Source organism: Saimiri boliviensis, chromosome 9 (assembly GCF_048565385.1).
Source record: "Saimiri boliviensis isolate mSaiBol1 chromosome 9, mSaiBol1.pri, whole genome shotgun sequence".
In the NCBI taxonomy this organism is placed as follows: Eukaryota; Metazoa; Chordata; class Mammalia; order Primates; family Cebidae; genus Saimiri; species Saimiri boliviensis.
This window is the reverse complement of record NC_133457.1, coordinates 82,580,655-82,603,335: the sequence shown is the minus strand read 5'-3', so window position 1 is coordinate 82,603,335 and position 22,681 is coordinate 82,580,655. Positions and strand designations below refer to the sequence as shown.

The following is a 22,681-nucleotide window of genomic DNA, read 5'->3' as shown; positions in this document are numbered from 1 at the left end:
CCTTGGAGTTGCTCTTCTTGAGGAATATCTCTGTGGTGTTCTCTGTATTACCTGGAATTGAATATTATCCTGCCTTACTAGGTTGGGAAAATTTTCCTGAATAATATCCTGAAGCGTATTTTCCAGCTTGGATTCATTCTCTTCGTCACATGCAGGTACACCTATCAAGTATATATTAGATCTTTTCACATAGTCTCATATTTCTTGGAGACTTTGCTCGTTCCTTTTTATCCTTTTTTCTCTAATCTTGTCTTCTTGTTTTATTTCATTGAATTGGTCTTCGACCTCTGATATCCTTTCTTCTGCTTGATCAATTCGGCTGTTAAAACTTGTGCATACTTCACGTAGTTCTTGTATTGTGTTTTTCAGCTCCATCAATTCACTTATTTTCCTCTCTAAATTGTGTATTCTCGTTAACATTTCATCAAACCTTTTTTCAAAGTGCTTAGTTTCTTTGGATTGGGTTAGAACAAGTTCTTTTAATTCACAGAAGTTTCTTATTATCCACATTTTCAAGCCTGCTTCTGTAATTGGAACACACTCGTTCTCCATCAGGCCTTGTTCCGTTGCTGATGAGGAACTGTGATCCCCTGCTGAGGGAGAGGCGTTCTGATCTTGGGTATTCTCAGCCTTTTTTGGCTGTTTTCTTCCCTTCGTTGTAGATTTATCCGTCTGTGGTCTTTATAATTACTGTCTTTGTAATTGGGTTTATGAGTGGACGTCCAACTTATTGATTCTCAGAGCCGAAATCTGAGCAACCCACTGCGCCGACTAAATCAGTGGTGTTAAGATTGATGGTGTTTTTCTGACTCTGCACCAAGAACTGACGCTCTGAGGCGCTGGCAAAACCGCCTCGCTGGTCACAAGAGTCGTGCTGGCGACCCGTGGGGCTCCTCCGCTGGGAATCTCCTGGTGCGTGAGTAACAAGAATTCATGTGAAGGTATGGCGTCCTCTCGTTCTCTGCGCTTTCACTGGGAGCTACAATCCCGAGCTGCTAGTGATCAGCCATCTTGGATCTCTCTCGCTTCGGCAGCACATATACTAAAATTGGAACAATACAGAGAAGATTAGCATGGCCCCTGCACAAGGATGACACGCAAATTCGTGAAGCGTTCCGTATTTAAAAAAAAAAAAAAGAAGGAGACGATTTCTCTAGTAGATCGTCTTACAGGAACTAAAATATTTAATGAAAGTCCATGTAAGGAACATATTTAAATGTAAGGAGCATATTTAAATAGGTTTATCACATTGAATTCTTTATTCCTTTGCAATCTAGACATTTAATTCACCTTGTTTCTCTTCAGGTCCCAACCAGCTTTGGACATGCAAAACGATGTGATTCACACAACTATTTGACATACTCAGCCTAAATTTATACCTAGTGCTTACCTAGGTAACAGCAGTATTTCAAAGCCCTGTTCTTCATTTACCCTTTGGTCAAAGGAAATCTCTTTTACCCAGTGTTAGCTGATTATTTTGGTATTGAGTTTCATGTCTCTGAGTGTCATATCTTTAAGTATATTTCCTGAGTTTTCAGTTTTAGGCATTATCTATCTATTGACATTCCATTATGAAAAGATAATTTGTTTCTTCTTTCTCTCCTCTCTCCACAGTACTCCATAAAATACCAGGCCTTCTCCACCCTTCAGCTTTCTGACATAATTATATCAAAGTAATGCTATAACAATTATGATATAACTGTTCAGTATTTGTATTACTATAACTATGAAAAGCAATCAAGAACTAGACACATAGTAGCTATAGTATTTTTTTCCTTTGCTGTGCAGCTCTTGTTTTCCTTGGGGTTAATAATAGCATTTGGAGTTATTTGCTTGGTTTTCTGTGTACTTATTGTCAATTCAAACCAAACATTCTTACCTAAATCTCTTCTTAGGTATTCCATCATTTTTGTCCTTGTGAGGAGACCTTTCCTGGAAATTTCTTACCTTTTGTCCTTTGAACAAATTATCCTATAGGTTTTGTGTCAGCCATCATCATCCTGGCCTGTTCCCTTACTGTTGCCCTGGGGACTCTTCACATCTCTCCTCTCTACTGTTTCCTGCGTCTCATCTTCCTACGTCTTAGTTTATTCTCTTATTTTGGTGACACTCATCCCTCTGTATCTTTCAAAGAAATGCTACTTTGGAACTAAATTTTTGAATCATCTTGTATATGAAAGTATACCTTTTATTTTGTTGATGGTTTCACTGACTATGGAATTCTAGATTCAAAGTTTTTTCTTAGTGTTTTGAAAGAATTGTTTTTGTTTTTTTCTCCTCTGGAAGCTTGTAGTACATCAGGTACTGAAAATTTTCAATAATGTGCTTTGATGTGTGTTTATTTTTATCTATTGTGATGAGCTTTCTGTGAGCACTTTCATTCATGTTCTCCTTGGGGAATTTTCTAAATTATATCATTGATTTTTACCCCTCCTCTTGTTTATCTTTGTAGAATTTATACAATTTGATTTTGGATCTACTGGACTGGCCTTTCTTTCTTACATTTGATCTCTTTGTCTTTGATATATTCTTGAATCTGTCAACTTTTTATTTTTTATTACATTTTTTGTTTCAAAGACTTTTTTTGTTCCCTAAATATTCCTCTTCTTTTCCTTTTAGTGAAAGTATTTTGTTTTTATGTTAGGGTTTTCTTATCTCTCTGATATTAATACTAGATTTTTAATGGTTTTCTTCTTTCTGCATATTGCATTTTCTTCAAGTTGCTATTACACCTATTAGTTTGCTTAATTGTTAATCTTTCATATTAGTGACTTTCCTCAGATATCTTGTCGTCTTTGGTTATCCACTGACATGTAAAGGTGTGGGACAAAGTAACTTGATTCAGGTTTTTGTGCATGTTTGTCCATTTAGTTTTGCAGTATGATGATTCATTTGGGCTATGTAGTTAGGTAAACTTCAGAGTTATCATCTGCAGATTTTTCTACTTAGACAGATGAGATATCCCAGAGAAGGATTCTCTAGCCTCCTTCCTGTGGAGGGAGCACCTAGCATTTTCAGAAATCCCATTAGGGAGAAAAAAATGGGGAGATTCTGGCAACTATTGTGCTTACTTACATTCATTTAATCTCTCTGTTTTCAGTGTGTTTTCCACTGTTAACTATGCAGAGATCTTTTGCTTTACACCTTAGCTCTTATTTGAAGATGAAGAGGGACATTTGACTGTGTAAGATTCAGGGATGAAATTTGGATATCCACCTGCTTGTTAGATATTTTTTCAGCAAATCTTTTTTATTTAGCCTTATTCCTTCACCCTTATCTTTAAGGTACTCATAATCACCAATTCCTTAGTCTTTTAGAGTTTAGCAGTGTAAATTTGGTTGTGCTCTTACATCATGGACTCAATTATTCATCCCTTGTTTCTCACCAATTAATTACCTTATTTTATCTTTTTTTTTTAAACAGTGAAACTTTTTTTTTTTTTTTTTTTTTTGAAACAGAGTTTTGCTCTTGTTGCCCAAGCTGGAGTGCAATGGCATGATCTCAGCTCACAACAACCTCTGCCTCTCAGGTTCAAGCGACTGTCCTGCCCCAGCCTCTCAAGTAAATGGGATTACAGGCATGCACCACCACACCTGGCTAATTTTTGTATTTTTAGTATAGACAGGGTTTCACCATATTGGTCAGGCTAGTCTCAAACTCCTGACCTCATGATCTGCCCACCTTGGCCTCCCAAAGTGATGAGATTACAGGCGTGAGCCACTGTGCCCAGCTAACAGTGAAACTCTTATAATAAATTGATTTTATTCTTTCTCTTTCTTTACTTATCATGTCTTCCATCTGGTTTCAGCACCCCTCAACTTTCATTTAAGACACCTTTGTCTTGATAAATCTAACAGATACTTTTGGCCTTTGACTTATTTTTCTTCTCTGAAGATTTGCCCCAGTTAGGTACTCTCTCCTAGTTTGTCTACAACTTCTCTGCAAGCTCTTAGTTTTTTTAAGCTCTATGTCTTTTACTTTCTTCATGATTCTTTCCTTTAGAGGCTATCACTCAAGACTGGTAATATCAATTTATCTAATATATAATGTTAGATCAATATATCTAATATCAAATATATGATATATATCTATAATATATAACATACATGTAATATAATATCTAACATGTCTCGCTATATTTTATATATATGCATATGTATCTGCATACATACACACACATGCATATACACATCTAGAATCATGATACATACCAAATTGTCCTGCCATGTAGTTTGGTCACAGACTTTTAGAAAAGTTGCTCTCTAATGAATGATTTTTTTTTTTTTTTTTTTTTTTTTTTTTTTTTTTTTTTTTTTTCTGTGTGAAGATCTGGAAAACATCGCTAGAAATATATCTGGTGTTTCTTTTATTTGCTCCATGTCAAATGGTAGAGCTGGAAGTACTCAGTTAAACCCTGATTCCTTGTAGCTTAATTCTTCAATCTCAGTTTTAGAGTAAAGAAGTATCAAGTGGCTAAATTAGCAGCTTTTGAGAGACTGTATAATGTTCTCTTTATAATGGAAATGGTTGATAGCATTACGTAAATGTTCTATGATATTTGGTAAGAGGTAATATTTCTGTTTTTTTATTTGTAACCTTATCATAATTTCTACCATAGTAATGAGCAGACTTTTGGATTGGCAATGTATTGAAAATGTTAATAAAATAATGATATCATGTGAGGCAGTTTAGTCTATAATCTCAAATGTAATTTAGTCTATAATCTCAAATGTAATTTAGCAGAAAATATTAAATAGCCATTTTGTAAACTGACAGAACTCAATTTTTAATGGGTTGAAATACAGATGGAAAGAAATGCCAAAATGGATTAATAGTGTTATAATAGCTGATCCTTTTAGACTAGACCACACTGTCTTCAAGATATATGCCATTAAAATCTTGGTATTCTAATTTTAAATATGACAGTATTGCTATTAACATAAAAATATGGCTTGATTAATAACATTCACTTTATGACTATTTAACGCTCTCATAGTTAGGGAGAATCCCTCAGTCTGGTATTCAAGAGAATCTTCTTAATTTTTAGATTTTAGAATAGAAGTAGAAGATTAAATCAAAATTTGCCAGTTGTTTTATGAAATGAAAAGAATGTCTGTTGTTGCCTTTTCAGATTAGGCATACTGGTACTTAGTGTTATCTTCCTGATGTTAATTTTATACTACTCCTGTATTTTTACTAAGATGAATTTGGTTTTGAATGCAAAAATAAATTATTTAAAAAGAGATAAATCTTTTGCAGTGAAGTGTTGGCAATAGAGATGGTTTGCAGCAGTGTTATCTTTGAAATTAAGTGATAGTGCCAGTAAAGGTTGCTTAGAATACTTCTTACAGATACTTACGTGAATTAATGGAATTGTACATTTATTACCAGTGAAAATAAATATGATCAACTGAAATGGTATGTGAAACATTCAATTCCTAAATTAACTAGAATGAATAAGAACTTTCATTGAGTGAATTTTTATTGTATAGTCAAATATACTTCTGAGTCTATAGGGAGTTTTGCCTTTGAGTTGGCTCATAAATAATCGTGCCTTTCAATGAGGTAACTCAGTCCTCCAGTAACTATACCCCTGAAGGGGAAGTCTAATATTGTACTGGTTATTGAACTTCCCTCTAAATTTAGGACCGATACAGTGAAGGGTTACTTTTAATATGCAATATTTACTGCTTTAAAAACTAAATTAACTACTCTTCTTGGTCTGTTATTAATGAATTGAGGGTTCAGCTTAACCTTCATGAATTGTTTAAGCCAAGCATCTAATGATATTTAAACTCACTGTAATATTTCACTTAAAATGAATCCTAGAGGTAGAGGTTCTAAGGTTGTAAGAAAGCCACAGCATTCCTATTTATATGTATTTATTTCTTTTACACTAGGCCAGACCTTTATAATTTATAACCAGAATGATTTCTGTGGTCTTTAAATGTCCACAGTGCTTGATAATTTCTGCCTTGTTCGTAGTCCTGTTAGGTAAAAGTTTTACACTTACAAAATTAGATAAAAAGCTTATCCTCAAGAAGCATACAGCCTGATAACTGTATTCAGTATCTCCACAAGAATAAAGAAGTGATCTAATGGAAAGAGATCAAGTAATGATCAAATATTTCATATTTGGAAGATCAGAGAAAGCTTCAAGGAGGAATTGCCTTGAACAGGTGTTGGAAGTTAGTATAGATGGGCTTTGGTCCTTTTAGCGGACTTTACAGTGCTGTGCCCACCACCTGAGTCCATTTATAGCTGTGGATGGTTTCTGGCATGCAGATGGTTTCCTAAGTCAGGCATCAGCAGCTTTCTACTTCTCTGCCTTTGGGATTTCTCTGGCACCAGAAGAGCTTGCTTAGTTATGCTGCAGTTTCCACAGGGGAACAGAGAGGAATTAACACCCTCAGGGGCAACCCTCAGACAGCAGTTGATGGCTAAGAATCTGTGGATGAGTGGCCCTGCCTCCCCAGCCTCCTCCAAGAGAACCATTTGGTAGTGTGACCTCTGTGTTTTCCAGAGGGTCCCTAACAGGATTGTGCTCCAGGGGCTCACAGTAGTAACTTCATCATTAATGCAGCTATTATTGCATTTTCTTTCTTTCCTCCCTTCCCATTTTCTTATATTTCTTGAGATCACTTCTAAATTAAACCATCGACTTCCAAATCCTTTTATTAGCATCTACTTTTGGTAGAACCAAACTAAAACAGTTTGGTAGAGTTGGAGAAAGAACAGTGTGAGTAAAGTTGTGCAGATTGAGTATAGTGTCAGTCAATGGTTCAGTTTAACTGGACTATCAGGTTTATGGTTCCAGGGCAATAAAATTAGTCAGGTTTCAAGGAACTTAAGAGTCAGAATAAGGATTTGGAGCTTTTCTTCAGGCATTGCAGATTTTCCAAAGGCTTAGCAGAAAGAGGTGACATGATCGAATTTTGCTTTCAAATAGATACGTGATGACAGTCTTTAAAAGAGATTAAAGATGAGAGGGACTAAAAGTGTGGAGAACATCTAGGAGACAGTTCCGTCATTCTGGGGTTTAGGTTAGGCAGTAACACTAGTGGGAATGGAGAGGAAGGATAGTACATGCTGCATTTAGCAACCGGTTTGATATGGATGCCACAGGAGAGAAAGGCATGAAAAATAATGCAAATATTTCTAGCCTCGATTGCTAACTGGGAGGATGGCAACACTTTGTTCAAAACAGAAAATACAGAGGACAAACGTATTTAAGTGAGATAAAACATTCAGTTTGCTTCTGAGGCAAAATCTGTCAGTTGCGTACATTACAGTCTTTCTCCCTTTCTCTTTCAGTATGAAAATCCTCATTTTGTTCAGGCCTGTAGTATATCCAGATAAATATATTTCCCAGCTTTCCTTGCAGCAGGTTGTAGTCACATGACTAAGTTCTGGGTAATGTGATATAAAACAGTGTTGTGGTAGACTTCAAGGAAGGTTGCATGAGATGGGGAGACCCATCTAGAGGTAAGTCTCTTCACCTTGCCCTCATTCTTATGGAATAGAATCCAAAAACATGGAGGTCCAGCTGCAGTCTCAGACTCTGAGGTGATTTCGAGTGTCGAAGCTGCATGATGGGAATTTTTAATGACTAGGGAGACCACACAGCCCCAAATTGCCTACCTCCAGAATTATATTTAAGAGAGAAATAAACATTATCTTCTCTGAGGCATTGGCATTTTGGGTCTTCTTTTATACATAAGCAGTTGTATCTAATGCTGACTGATGGCACAGAGCATAATGAGTCTGAATTAAGAGTAGAATATCCAGATGAAGATGTTCAATAGGCATTTGGAAATAAAAATAAATAAATGTAATAATAGTGATTAACATTTGAGTGATAATTATGTTTCCAGGTCCTTATTTTATATGCAAGGAGGCATAGAGAGGCTTAACAGTTTGCACAAGATACATGACTGGTAAGTGGCAGAGCTGGAACTGAAACCCCGTACTGTCTGATGTCACAGTTAACTATTGTGCTGCAGGGGTAGGATGGAACTTAGAAGAAGGGTCACAAGAATGTATTTTTCAGAGAAGATAAGCTAAAATAATTCTTTGAAACTACTGAAAACACAGAAGTATTTATTGGCATATATATTTTAAAAAATTGTTTTATGACTTTTAAATCATATACATAATATTCATGAGATCCACAGGTTTCACAAGTAAAATTATGTCACAAAAGAAATTCAGCTGTCAATCTGAATTTAGTAATTGGTGAATTAGGGAAGTTTATTAATATTTCTCTTGTCTTTTTAGAGGTGTTTATTAAGAGTTCCGCCAGGTCAAAACTAATGGAAAGGCCTTGAATAATTATAAAGTTAGAAAAGAATTCAGATATTATCTAGTGCACAGGCTCTGCCTTTAAGATGAGGAAGTGAGACCTGAAGCAGCTCAGTGACCAAAAATTGTTTGTCAGAATTAGGGACAGAACCAAGACAGTAATTCAGCCTTCTTATTCATCCTCAAATTTCCCATATTGTGGTTACCTCTAAGTTCTCCTTGATCCTGATCCCTAGGCTGTGAAGTGGTTAAGTATTATATTTAGAGTACTTCCACAGCAGAGGGGGTAAGTCAGGCCAAAATCCATCCATGGTAACTATCTGTTGTAAGAGAAAATTATTTGTCCCAATTCTCCTTTCTAAAAAATTCAGATTCTGCTTTAATGTGATTATTTGTCTGAAGAATATCAAGGCAATAAAATTCAAACACCTTGTAGAGCGTACAAGGGCTTATGTGATGTGCTCCCCTGCTATTATCACAGTACTTCCCTTTGCTGTAGCCATGCCATTCCTGGACATTGTCAATCATGTTTCTACCTCAGGGCGGACTCACTCACAGTCCTTTCTTCTAAATACTCTACTATTATTATCTGCAGAGCCTAATTCCTCACTTCCTTTATGTGTAGCTCATACGTCATTTCATAGGACGTATTACTACCTGATCTGTTTAAGTGGAAATGTTTATTTTAGCATGCATTCATTAGTCTGTCTGCCCTTGCTAGTGTCATGAGCATGGGCACTGTGTTTTGTTTTTTGCTGTATGTTCAATACCTAGAGCAGCATCTGTCTAACATCTAATATGTATTCAATATAAAATGTGTTGAATAAATGAAGACAGTATGTGAGGGTTAACATAAAAGTAGTATTCTATAATATAGATTGTTATTTTAGAGCCCACTTAATAGTATTACTTTCTGTTTTCTTAAAACCGTTGTGGAATTACTGTAATCAGGAGGTTTTAATCTATTGAAGGTCAGAAAGTAAAATTGTTTATCTGGAGCACTTCATGTATGAGGCCTTTTCAAAATCTTCCATCTGTAGACAATTTGAGCTCCTTTGTTCTTCAGGCATTCCAAATTTCTGGAATGTTTCTGCAGTTTCGAGCTAAGACTAGGTACCTGGCCACCAATATGTTATGGTAGTAAATGACCCTCTAGTGGCCTGAGTGAGTTGATGTATTTTACTTATGGTTAATAAGGTGCAACTTTGAAGAATTGCTTTCAGAGTCCAAGTATTTTTCAGTATAGAGAGATTGAAGATGTTATGTATACAAATTTGTAGTCATAGAAAATGGTAATAATAATAATGGTAAGCAATGTTTGTAGAACTCTCATTATGTGTTTGCACTGGTCCGAGCTCTTTACACATGTTGAGGTTCTAAGTGTGTGTCACCATCAGCAGGTAGGGAAAATTTTCTATTTAGAAAAAAATAGACCAGTTTATATTCTTAAACAGAAGAGACGGTGCACAGCTCTACCTGCCTTTGAGGAAATTGTAATTTTATGTTCTTAATGAGGGAGATGAAATAAGCATAATAAATAGTAGTAAATGCAGAAACACTGTGAAAGGGACATAAAACACATTCATAACAAAGCCCCAGGTGACTGAAACATAACCTGTGCATAACCAGCAATGAATGTGAAATAGGAATATTTCAGATGATTTTTTAAGACATTGTATTCAGTAAAGAAATGCAAGCCTTTTTATTTTGCTTGACAAGTATTTAATTTTCTAGTGTGACCAATAATACAGAAAATAAAGAGAAAAGCATAACATTTGTAAAACAAAATGAACAAATAAATGATTTTAGAAAGCGACCCACATACTTCAAGATAGAGAGAACTACAGAATAATCAGAATCATAAAATTTAGTCTTCATCAGATAGAAATTTTGTCATTCCTAGCTAAACAAAGCAACCATCTTCATTTGCTAAGTTCCTGAAGAGTTAAGACTACTCATAAAACAGAAAGTTCCAGTAGGTAACATATGGAAGCAATGCGATGAAATGGAAAGAAAAATAGCCAGTTTACCTGAATATTGTCTCATCAAGACAGTTTTTTAGTATTCTGCAAGAGTGGCTAGAGAATTGATTTGCTTGTATATGGTTTGACAGAGCAACATTTTTTTTTTTTTTTCAATCTGAGAAAGCAATTCCCAGAGCATTTAAAATAGAGAAATTCATCATGTGATTTTCTCTTCTCAATGAAGCTTTATCTATGAAAATGACTTGCATACCTAGTTAATGTTATAATAATATGGCGCAAAATAAACAATTCTTTTAACCATTGTCATATGTCATTGCAGACACATGCATCTAGAAGTTATATGTAATTTATGGATTTTCTGAATATTTAAAGTGTCATGAATGGCTGATTTTAGTTTTAGTCACTATGTTTTTATTGCCAATAAGTTACAGATACAGCAGACAAGTAAACACGAAAGTAATTTTGTGATTGACTTAGCTGGAAGATATGAAACTTCTAATTTAAGTTCTCAAATTCTATAATGTGATTCTGTATCCATTTGACATTACCTGCAAAGCAAAGAGAAAAAATTGCTACAGCATATCTTGTGAAATAAATGCAATGAATTATCAAATCAAATGAGGCAAACTGAAATTATTTTGAATCTCTTTTATATTTGAGTTTTCATAGTTATGGCTTTCACCATGTTTCAACTCCGTTTAGCTATCAGTTCTTCAGAAAAGCTTCACTACCACCACCACCATCCCCTTTCCCAGTATTAGGTGCTTCAGTTATACCCTCTCCTAGCACTTCTACCTCTCCTTTTTGGCAACTGATAACCTTGCAGTTGTTGATTTAAATTCTCTCATCCAGCCTTTATTACAAACACCCCAAAGGCGAAGATGATGTCAGTCTTGTTAACAACCTAAGATGAGTCAAGCACATTGCTCCATCAGTTCTTCCTTCTCCTGAAACATAAGCTTTCCCTTCTCTGTTGGCTCATCCCATCAACATACAAACATGCTATTGTTTTTCCTTTTTTCAAAAGATCTCTCTTGACTCTATTTCCCCCATTTCTAACTTTCTTACAACTTCTCATCAAAACCCCTTGAAATGGTTGCCAATACTAGTTACCTTTAATTCCCCTCCCCCTTTCATCCACTCTACTGAAAATTCTTTAATTAAGGTCACCAATGAGTGCTAGTGGTCAATTTTCATTTGCCTATCTGTATACATCGGGAACTGTTAGTATAGGTTTCTAATACTTTCTCAATGAATCAGCTACTGCTTGGCAAGTACACACATCAGTTTTCTTCCACAGAAGATCTGTTGATAACTATATTACTTTCCTAGGGCTTCCACAGCAAAGTACCTCTGTTTCTGCTTAATACTGCAGAACTTGATTCTCTCAAGTTCTGACGGCCAGAGTCTGAACTGAAGATATTCAGGGCCACAGTCACTCCAGAGGCTTCAGGAAAGAAGGAATCCATCCCTGCTTCCAATTTCTGATGGCTTTAGGAATTCCTTGGTTTGTGGATATACAACTCCAACCTCTGCCTCCATCTTCATGTGGCCTGCTTCTCTGTGTGTGTCACTTTTATCTACATCTCCTAATAGGACAGTTGTCATTAGATTTAGAACCCACCCACATAATCCACAATGATGTCGTCTCAGGATTTTAATTACATCTGCAAAGACCCTTTTTCCAATTAAACTCACATTCAAGTTTTCAGGTATTAGGATATGGACATATCCTTTGTGGGGGCGCCATTCAGCTCACTATGGTAGTGATCCCAATGTTCAGTGCTTTTGTTCATAGTAGAGGTATGATATAATATCCTCAATGAAATGCCAATTTTACCACTCATTAATTTTTTATTTCAATAGACTGTTATTAAGTACCTCTTATGCATCATTATAGCTCCTGGAAAAAAAGTGTAAGCAAATCCCTACTCTCATGGAGTTACATTCTAGTTGGGGGAAGAGTAGAATTATTCTTATATTACTTAAAGTACATCAGTACATTTCCTAAAGTTTTCTAAGTCATCTTTTTTTTTAACAAGGATCTTGCTTTGTCACTCAGGCTGGAGTATGGTGGTATGATCTTGATTCACTGCAACCTCTGCGTTCTGATTTCAAGTGATTCTCCTACCTTAGCCTCCCGAGTAGCTGGGTCTATAGGCACATGCCACCACACCTAGCTAATTTTTGTATTTTTAGTAAAGACAGTGTTTTGCCATGTTTGCAAGGCTGGTCTTGAACCCCTGATCTCAACTGATCCACCCACTTCAGCCTCCCAAAGTGTTGGGATTACAGACATGAGCCACCATGCCCAGATGACAAGTCATTTTAAACTTATAATTAAGTTTCAAAAAGTCACAATTTTATAAAAGCCAGAACATACACAATACAAAGCCATCTTTTCAATTCAGTGGTTGCCAGACTATATATCAGATGTTTCACCCATGTGCTAAAGCACACAAAAAAAGTGCCAAAGTCTGATTAAATTTATGTTTATCTGTTGACAAGTGATACAAAGTCATGCATTTAGTGTGATTGTAAACCCTAGAGTAAATGAGAAAGTGATAGTATGATGATCCTAATTTCTCTCATTAATGTTTTATTTATACCACATTATTAGTCTAATTAAAATAAATATAAACAGTGTACCTTCCGTATCATGAAGCCCATTTCCAAATAACTTCTGTTTCATTGTAACACCTCTCCTGCTTCCACCTTTTCTGAAAGATTTAATTATGCTGTTTTCTCACTGGCTGTAAATTATATATATTTCGTTATTCTTACTAACACCATATGCCTAGACACTTCACCCCCCTTAACCATTACCCTGTATTGTGATAGTATCTTCCATATGCATACTCCCTAGTGAACAATGAGCTCTTTAAGAGGAAAGGCCGCATCATTTCAGTTTTTATTTTCCCAGTACTCTACAAATACGTGATATGTAGTGAGTTAAAAATGAATTAAATTTAATCAACTGTAGGCTTGACAAGTACAAGGAGCAGGATTCCTTGGATGCTGAGTGACCTAACTGTATCAACCAACTGTCTAGTATTGGGTTCTTCCTTGCCAATTTAAATAATTCAGTGTCCTTGTCTATGAAAAACAGAATAATAATAACGAAAAGACTTATGGATTATTTGTGAGACACAATGATGTGTATTAAGCATGCTGTGTACCTGACTCTTAGCACTCTGTAAATCTTAGTGATTAACATTGCTTGGTTTTTGTTTTTAGCATGATTGCTTTAAACATCTATCCTGACAATGCAGTGGATTTTTACTCATGCAAATAGCTTTTAATTGAAACACATGGAGGTTTCAATTTGGCAGGACCCAAGATTTAAAATTGTAGGCAGCTTAATAAATAGAAAGTATAATTAATGGCTCAAATTTTGAAAGCCATTAACTATGATATTTTAGTGACATGACTTGGAAGAATTAGCTACGTAAAGCACACATTTTTATAAAAAGAAAAGTAAGTGGTGATGTTTTCTAAGCCTTCTACTGTTTCTCCAAAGCACCTTTGTTTTTCTTTTCTCTCTCTCTCTTTTTTTTTTTTTTTGAAATGGAGTCTGGCTCTGTTGCCAGGCGGGAGCACAGTGGCGTGATCTCAGCTCACTGCAACCTCCACCTCCTGGGTTCAAGAGATTCTCCTTCCTCAGCCTCCTGAGTAGCTGGGATTACAGGCACGTGCCACCATGCCCGGCTAATTTTTGTATTCTTAGTGGTGATGGGGTTTCACCATATTGGTCAGGCTGGTCTCGAACTCCTGACCTCGTGATCCACCTGCCTCAGCCTCCCAAAGTGCTGTGATTGCAGGTGTGAACAACTGCACTGAGCCCCAAGCACCTTTTTTAGAGTGGATATCATCCTTAAGTTTCCCATTCTTTTATATCTTGTATCTGACAATTCACTATGTTTTAAAAAGGATTTCTCGGGCTGGGCATGGTGGTTCACCCCTGTAATCCCAACACTTTAAGAGGCCAAGGCAGGTGGATCACCTGAGGTCAGGAGTTTGTGACCAGCTTGGCCAACATGGTGAAACCTAGGTCTACTAAAAATACAAAAAATTAGCCAGGCATGGTAGCAGGCATCTGTAATCCCAGCTACTAGGGAGGCTGAGGCAGGAGAATTGCTTGAATCTGGGAAGCAGAGGTTGCAGTGAGCCGAGATCATGCAATTGCACTCCAGCCTGGGTGACAAGAGCAAAACTCTGTCTCAAAAAAAAAGGTGGGGTGGGGGGTGTTTCTCGTTAAATATTTCTTATATGCATCCCTTCTCTCTTAATCAATTTGTTAAATCTCTCTTCACTTTATCACTTTGAAAATTGAAGTCACAGAATTGAAGCAATCAATAATAATTGTATTTATATAAATGAATTTTGCTTTTATGTTACTATACTCAAAATATATTTTCAGTTAAATTTTCTTGAAATGTTGCCCATTAAGATGTTTTTAAAAAAATTCTCTCATGTATATTTAAGTTAGAAAACATGATGTTATAGGATACATCATATAGTAAAATTATTACTATAGTGGAACAAATTAACATATCCTTTATTTCCATAGTTACTCATTCCTCTCACAGTGGCAAGAACAGCTCTATCTACTCATTTAGAATCAGAATAAAATACACTACTATTAACTATAATCCTCATGTTGCATATTAGATTTTTGGACTTTTGTTAATCCTGCATATTTGCTCTTTTATATCCTTTGACCTGCATCTCCCTAGTTCCTCCTCTTACCTCAACCCTTTTATTCATTTTTTATAGATTCCACATATAAGTGAGATCATACAATATTTTTCTTTCTGTGTCTGGCGCAGTTAATTTAGCATAATGTCTTCCAGGTCTATCCATGTTGTAGCAAATGATAGGATCTCTCCCCTTTTTCAAGGCTGAATAATATTCACTTGTGTATGTATACCACAGTTTATTTTATCCATTTGTCTGTGGACACACAGGTTGTTTCTGTCTCTTGGCTATTGTGAATAGTGCTGCTGTGAACATGGGAGTGCTGACGTCTCTCTGTCATATGGACTCCCTGTGCTAGTAATATATGCCCAGCAGGATTGCAGCATCTTATGGTAGTTTTGTCTTTAATTTTTTAGAGGAGCCTCCGTATCATTTTCCATAATGGCTGTAGCTATTTGCATTCCCACCAACAGTGTACAAAGATTCCATTTTCTCCACATCTTACCAATACTTGTTGCCCTGGGGACATGGGTGTGGAAAAGGGAAAACCATTGCTGAAGTTACGGCAGTTACTGCTAAGCCTCAGGGGGCACTAGTACCATGGAACCTCCAGGCCTCCCTTAGGTAGCTAAGGAGTCAGGATCATAAGTAGAGGTCCACGTTCAGAGTTCATGGAGAAGATTGCCTGTATTCCGTAGTGTACCTTTGTGCACATTAGAAGAGGGTACCTCTTTCTTTGGGGGCATATAACCCTGCAGCAGGGCACATGGCATGATAAACAGAGCCTAGGACTCACTCTCTCTGCCAGATACCTTTGGGCAGGGCACAACCTGAGCAACACACTTCTGTCCTGGCCAGAGAGCACTTGTGATTAGGAGAAATTCTGCCTGGTAAGAGAATATGTGCATTATTTGTGTCTGTCCATCTTTTGAATTTGGGGTGATCTTATGATTTTCTTTGATAAATAGAATGTGATGGAAGTAACTTTATGTGACTTCTAATGCTAGACCTTAAGAGACCTTGCATCTTTCATTTTTACCATCTGAAATTTCTGCTCTGGGAGCACTATGTAAAGAACTCTAATCCAGCCTCCTGGAGGATGAGAGACCACGTAGAGGATAACTGGAGTGCTCTAGGTGACAGCCAGCACTCCTGGCAGCTGCGTCTTCATACTAATCCCAGGCAAGACCAGAAGAACAACTGCCAAGTCACAGAATTGCTGAACCACACAATCTTGAGCGATAATAAATGAGTTTTGTTTTAAGCCTGTACATTTTGTGGTGGTTTGTTATACAGCAGTGGATAACTAATACACGTATGTAGGCCAAAAGGGAAGGAACAGAGGTAATTCACAGTCTAGAAGTCATCTGTAGGACTGTGTTCTCTCAGCTTCCAGGCATTGAGTCAGAACATTTGCCTTTCATGAACAGAGATATTACTGCATTATACAAGTCAGTTTGCTCTGTAGGAGCATCAGAAATGACTACAGAGATTTCCAGGATGGTTCCTGATACTCAAATGGCCTGGAAATTTCTGCTGCCATAGTGCCTTTCTAGTTACTGTGTGCCTCACAAAGACTGCAACAAAAAACTAAAAAATATTACAAACAAAGAACTAAGTTACTGGCTTATTCTAGTTACCATCATCTCTGAGAGTGTGCTGTTACATGTTGATAGTAATGTATGCATTTGCAAAGAAATGACTTCCAAAAACTAGCTGAACTCAAAAGTCATATATAATGAAGCAGTAGAAAGTATAGCAGGGATCTGAAGAATTAAGAGAAACTAAAAATAAGTGGAAGGCTGGGTGCAGTGGCTCATGCCTGTAATTCCAGCACTTTGGGAGACCGGAGCAAGGATCACCTGAGGTCAGGCGTTTGAGACCAGCCTGGCCAACATGACAAAACCCCGTCTCTACAAAAAGTATAAAAATTAGCCAGGTATGGTGGTATGCACCTGTAAACCCAGCTACTCTAAAGGCTGAGGCAGGGAAATCACTTGACCTCAGGAAGTGGAGGTTGCAGTGAGCTGAGATCCCACCACTGTACTCTGGCATGGGTGACAGAGTGAGATTCCATCTCAAAAAGCAAAAAAACAAACAAAAAACCCCCAAAATAAAATACCTGGAAAAAATGGAAATATATACATTTACTTACCAAATACGGGAAATTAAATAAGCAGGTGAATATATTTTGGCTCATTTTACTCTCATAATTTTGGTTTTATGAAATTATTATTTTCTCTGATTTTTCAGTGGTTTTTCTTTAGTTGTAAGCTACAGAGCAAATTATTTTGATGCCAAAGTGAAAATATGGAGTTATTTTGGAATAATACAAGCTTCTTTCTCTTTTCCTTCTCCTTTTGTTTTGTTTGTGTTTGTTTGTTTGTTTGTTTTTTGTTACTGTTGTTGTTGGTTTTTTTCTTTTCTTTTTTTTTTTTTTGAGACAAAATCTCACTCTGTTGTCCAGGCTGGAGTGTAGTGGCATGACCTCGGCTCACTGCAGCCTCCCCCTCCTGGGTTCAAGCAATTCTCCTGTCTCAGTCTCCTGAGAAGCTGGGATTACAGGTGTGTACCACCAAGCCTGGCTAATTTTTGTATTTTTAGTAGAGACGGGGTTTCGAAACATTGGTCAGGCTGGTCTTGAGCTCCTGACCTTGTGATCCGCCCACCTCAGCCTCCCAAGTGCTGGGATTACAGGCATGAGCCACAGTGCCCAGCCTCTTCTTCTTTCTTTTAAACTAAAGTCTTTTATGAAATGGAAATTAATAGTGAATGCCAGCTGCATTCACACTGGATTCCTGCTCCAATTCCTAATGCTCTTCTTCTGGTAGGCCAGAGGGCCAGGCCCAAGCAGTCAATAGACTGTAGCCTGGCCTTGCTTGGTCCTAGAAGCTGAATATCCACCTCCTGACAAGAGATGACATAAGAGCAAGAAATGAGAACTGCACCGAGTGTGGTAATAATATTGACCCTGCTACTGAAAACTCCATATCTAGTACTGTGGTCTTGCAAATGTAGAGCTCTTTCTTCCTAAGGATGAAGGAGTAAGGGTGAAAGGACTGGGTAGAGGCTGGGATAAGGGTGGGAAAATCTACCCTTTGGGATTAAATTAAGAGGGTAGAAGACATATGACCTATGCTGTTTTGCTTTTTTTTTTTTTTTTTTTTTTTTTTGTGAGACAATGTCTTGCTCTGTCACCCAGGCTGGAGTGCAGTGGCATAATCTTGGCTCATTGCAACCTCTGCCTCCCGTATTCAAGCGATTCTCTTGCCTTAGCCTCCTGAGTAGCTGGGAATACAGGCACGTGCCTCTATGCCCATCTAACTTTTGTATTTTTAGTAGAGATGGGGTTTCACCATGTTGGCCCGGCTGTCCTTAAACTCCTAACCTCAGGTGATCCGCCATCCTTGGCCTCCCAAACTGCTGGGATTACAGGTGTGAACCACCATGCCCAGCCTGACATTTGCTATTATGTGCCAAAATGGAAATGGGTATTCAGCTTCTTTTTAATGTGGAAAATGTCAGATTGATTCAGTTAAAATAGAGGAAATATTAGTGAGTCTATCACGTAGTAATTATGCTGGAGTAGCCTGAAATCAAACTGAATTTGAACCATGGTCCTGCTACCTGATAGTTGGGTGAATTGGGCAAATTACTCAATTTCTAAGCCTTTGTCTTCTTGCCTATAAGATGGGAATAATCACAGGTCCTGCCTTACAGGACTGCTATCAGGGTTTAATTAAGCAAAGCATTTAAAGCACTTAGCACAGTGCCTAGCACACAGTCAGTGCTCACTAAGTGGTTGCTACTATTGTGGCACAAACACGTCTTTCAGATAATGAAGCAGCTTAAATTTTTATTTATATGTTATTTTAAATAATTTAGTAGAAATCAAATCTCACCACTTTAAAAAGTACAATATGATTAATATGATTTATAATTAGTGTCACTATTATTCATCAAAAGTATATAAAAATGGGCAAATAAGACAATGTTGTCAGCGATACAGTAAATTAGAAGCATAAGAAAAAGTTTAGGATAAATCATTTATAACCTCTCTTAAAGGGAATAGTATTGCCAGAGAGATACTTTGTCAGGCTGAGTTATAAAATGAGTGCATTCTCCTGTCTTTTGAGTTGCCCAATCCTTCAAATTGTTCAATTGAGTGGTTACTTCTCAGTCATCATCTTATGTGACTTAGCAGCAGCATGTGACAAATGATCGCCCTTCCCTCCTTGAGACATACGCTTCACTTGGCTGCCAGGACACCACATTCGCCTGGCTTTCCTTCTCCCTTTCTATCTGTTCTTTATCAGTTTTTTTTCTGATTCCTCCTTATCTGCTCAGCCACTTAATACTGAAATAACCCCCAGAACACTCTTTCAGCTTCTTTTCTAAGTATGTTCACTCCCTAGGTGATCTCGCTCGGTCTCACACATTTATACACAATCTATGTGCTGATGACTCCCAAATTTGTATCTTTACTATGTGTCTCTCCTTTCAATTTCAGAACCATATACCAACTGTCTATCTTTTTCTCTTCACTTGAATATCCAGCTCCACATATCCAAAATCAGCTTTTTCTGTGGCCATCACCGTCTCAGTTAATGGCAACTCTTGGTATCACTCTTGATTTCTGTTTTTCTCTCACATATAACATTTATGTACTTCAGCAACAAACCTTGTCAGTTTATACATACACCATCTGTGTGTGTATAAATACATATGTGTGTGTGTGTGTGTTCCATATATATATATATATATATATATATATATATATATATATATGGAGAGAGAGAGAGAGAGAGTGTGTGAGTTCACCACTGCACATTACCCTGCTATGACCACCATCACCCTGCTTCAAGCCAGCGTCATCTCGCTCCTGGGTTGCTACAATAGCCTCTATCTCCTTGCTTCTACTTTTGCCCCTCTACAGTTTGTTTCCAACACAGCAGCCAATGTGGTCTTGTTAACATTTAAATTAGATTATGTCATTTTTCTGTTCAGAACCCTTCAGTGGCTTTCCTTTTAGGGAAGTGGATAATCAACCTCCCATTCCCTTTCTGACGTTGTCTGTTACCACTTTCTCTCTGGCTCATCCTGCCGCAGTCACACCAGTCTTTCTGTTGAACTGTAATGTAAGCTCCATGAGGGCAGAGATTTTTGACCGTTGTGTTCCCTGCATATCTCCAGCATCTAGACCAGTACTTGGCCTAAAGTAAGCACTCATTAAATATTTCTTGAATATATTATGGACAACTTCTGAACCCATCTCTTTTGCACAATTTTCCCATAAAGGTCATTGTACAAGGCATCAGTGTATGTATCAGTCTTTACCAGAAGTCTGAGGTAAAGATCACAGTTTGTTCATCATCATGTTACTTAATTTCTTTCTCGCTCAAGATTATTGACACATTTCCCCAATTCCCCATTTTCCTGGGTGCTGTCATCCTCTGACTCATTCCCCTTCCCAGAACTTGATTCCCTTGTTTATCATAGAGTATAATACAGTTTTTTTACTCTTGCCCTGGACTAGGTCTGGAAAAGTTTAATCTATGGCTTGGGAAAAAAGAATGGGAGAATGGTATTTTCCCATTTCTTTTTTTTTTTATTGCAGTGCTTTGATATTTGATTTTAAAAATCGTTGCAAGGATAGTTCTAGGGGCAAAAATTAAAGTTGGCTTTATGTAAAGTAACACTAATTGCTGTAACACATAATTCCCCAAATTTCAGTGGCTTTACACCAAAAGAATTTTTGCCTTCTTCATGCACATCTAGTTCAAACAGGCGTTTCTGATCACTGGGCTTCTAAGTGGCTCCTTCAATCATGCAAACCTGCCATCATGCAAATTTGCTGTGGAAGAGGGAAAGAGTATAGATTATTGAGGGATGTTTTATAGGACATGTTTGTGACTATACATCCACTTATATTTTACTGTCTAGAATTTGGTCATACCTGAATGCTGGCAAAGTTGGGGAAAGTCATTCACATGTGTACCTAGAGAGAATCAGAAACAAGTTTGGTGACCCATCCAGAGTCCCTGCCACACTTTGTACTGCCACACTTTCTCTCTCACTCTTTATTCATAAGCCTCTGATGTGTGGATCCTCTTCTTGCTTGGTGTTGGATGTAATAATAATAGTAATAGTATAAATGATAAATGTTTTCTGCCATTCACTGCTTATATTATTTAATTATCAAAAACCTGTAAGGTAGGTCTATTATTCTCACCATTTATAGATGTGGAAATTGAGGCATTAATGTGTCTAATGTCACTAGCTTGTAAGATTTGAAACCAAGATTTGAACCAGGCTGTCTGACTTCACAGTCCACCTCCCCTACCAGGACACTGTATTGCCTCTCAAGTTTTGAAGAGTTAGAGCACCTTCCCCTTAATGTATTGCTTCTCCAGGAGCCAGGATGAACCTGGAAGGTACTCTTGAACCCCATTTCAACTTCAATTTCCTCCATTCGTTTGCTGATTTGACCTATGCACTATGTCCCTAATTCTTAATCAGAATGACTCAGGGCCTCCCAGTTCTCTGATCAGTTTCAAACAGAGTGATAACTTGAGGCTAAAGGATGAGATGAAGGAATAGAGCCCTGTTTGTGTAAGAATTCTCTCAGAGTATTTCATTGTGGGCACTTTTCACAGTTCTAATTCTCCTAATTGAAACACATTTCACCAAACATTTCAAGTTATATGGTAATTAAAATTAAATACATTGCCAAAAAAGGCACAGAAAATAGTATAAGCAGTCTATAAACTGTTATAATACCACCTGCTAATGATACTTATTCTGCAGAAAACAAGGCCTATAAATTATATACGGATACAACAGAATGCTATTTTTTAGTTTTATTGGAGCCACCAAAATACAATAGATACCAGATACTGAAATGAGTTAGAAAATATCAAGATGCATTTTTTTTTTTTTTTAGATGGAATCTCCCACTGTCACCCCTGCTAGAGTGCAGTGGCACGATCTTGGCTCACTGCAACCTCTCCCTCCCCAGTTCAAGAGATTCTCCTGCCTCAGCCTCCTGAGTAGCTGAGATTACAGGTGCCCACCACCACACCTAGCTAATTTTTTCATTTTTAGTAAAGATGGAGTTTCACCATGTTGGCCAGGCTAGTCTAAAACTCCTGACCTTGTGATTTGCCTGCCTCCACCTCCCAAAGTGCTAGGATTACAGTTGTGAGCCACCACACCCGGCCAATGCAGATTTTCAAAGGAAATACTCAACTAATGGATTTCATGCCCCAACAAGAGTATTAAGAAGTGATGTTGTGAGAGATTAAAGATTTTTTTGAGGACAGTTTCTTTGGAAAATAGCATCTGCTGTTATTTGCCACCTTTTATCCCACAGCAAGGGAAGGAAGTGTGTGTGTGTGTGTGTGTGCGCGCACGCGTATGTGTGTGTGTGCATGTGTGTGTGTAGTGACTTTCTTCACACCCTGACTATAGGAAGAGGTCTTAGAGGAGACTCAAGGAGTTTATTGTCTCCCCTGGACTTGGGACAGAACAGCTAGCTCATATCTGATGCCCACCTGAGGTATCTGAAAGTGAAAAGCTGTCAAAAATGGCCTTTGGAAGCCAAGCCGAGGGCTGTATTTGGGCTGTAACTGAACTCTACTCCAGATGGGTCAAAGGTCTGTGACTCCTGGGGACCGGACATGGGACACAGGGAAGGA

General features: G+C 37.5%; 1 protein-coding gene and 1 non-coding gene across 2 annotated transcripts in view; both read left to right on the top strand.

The window, feature by feature from the left end:
• Nucleotides 1-22,681, top strand: part of MACROD2 (mono-ADP ribosylhydrolase 2) — a 2,026,697-nt gene that overhangs the window by 435,151 nt on the left and 1,568,865 nt on the right. The gene's annotated exons all lie outside the window — the stretch shown is intronic.
• Nucleotides 1,023-1,125, top strand: LOC120367950 (U6 spliceosomal RNA). Its single transcript, XR_005582190.1, has one exon. It is a non-coding gene; the product is annotated as a U6 spliceosomal RNA (small nuclear RNA).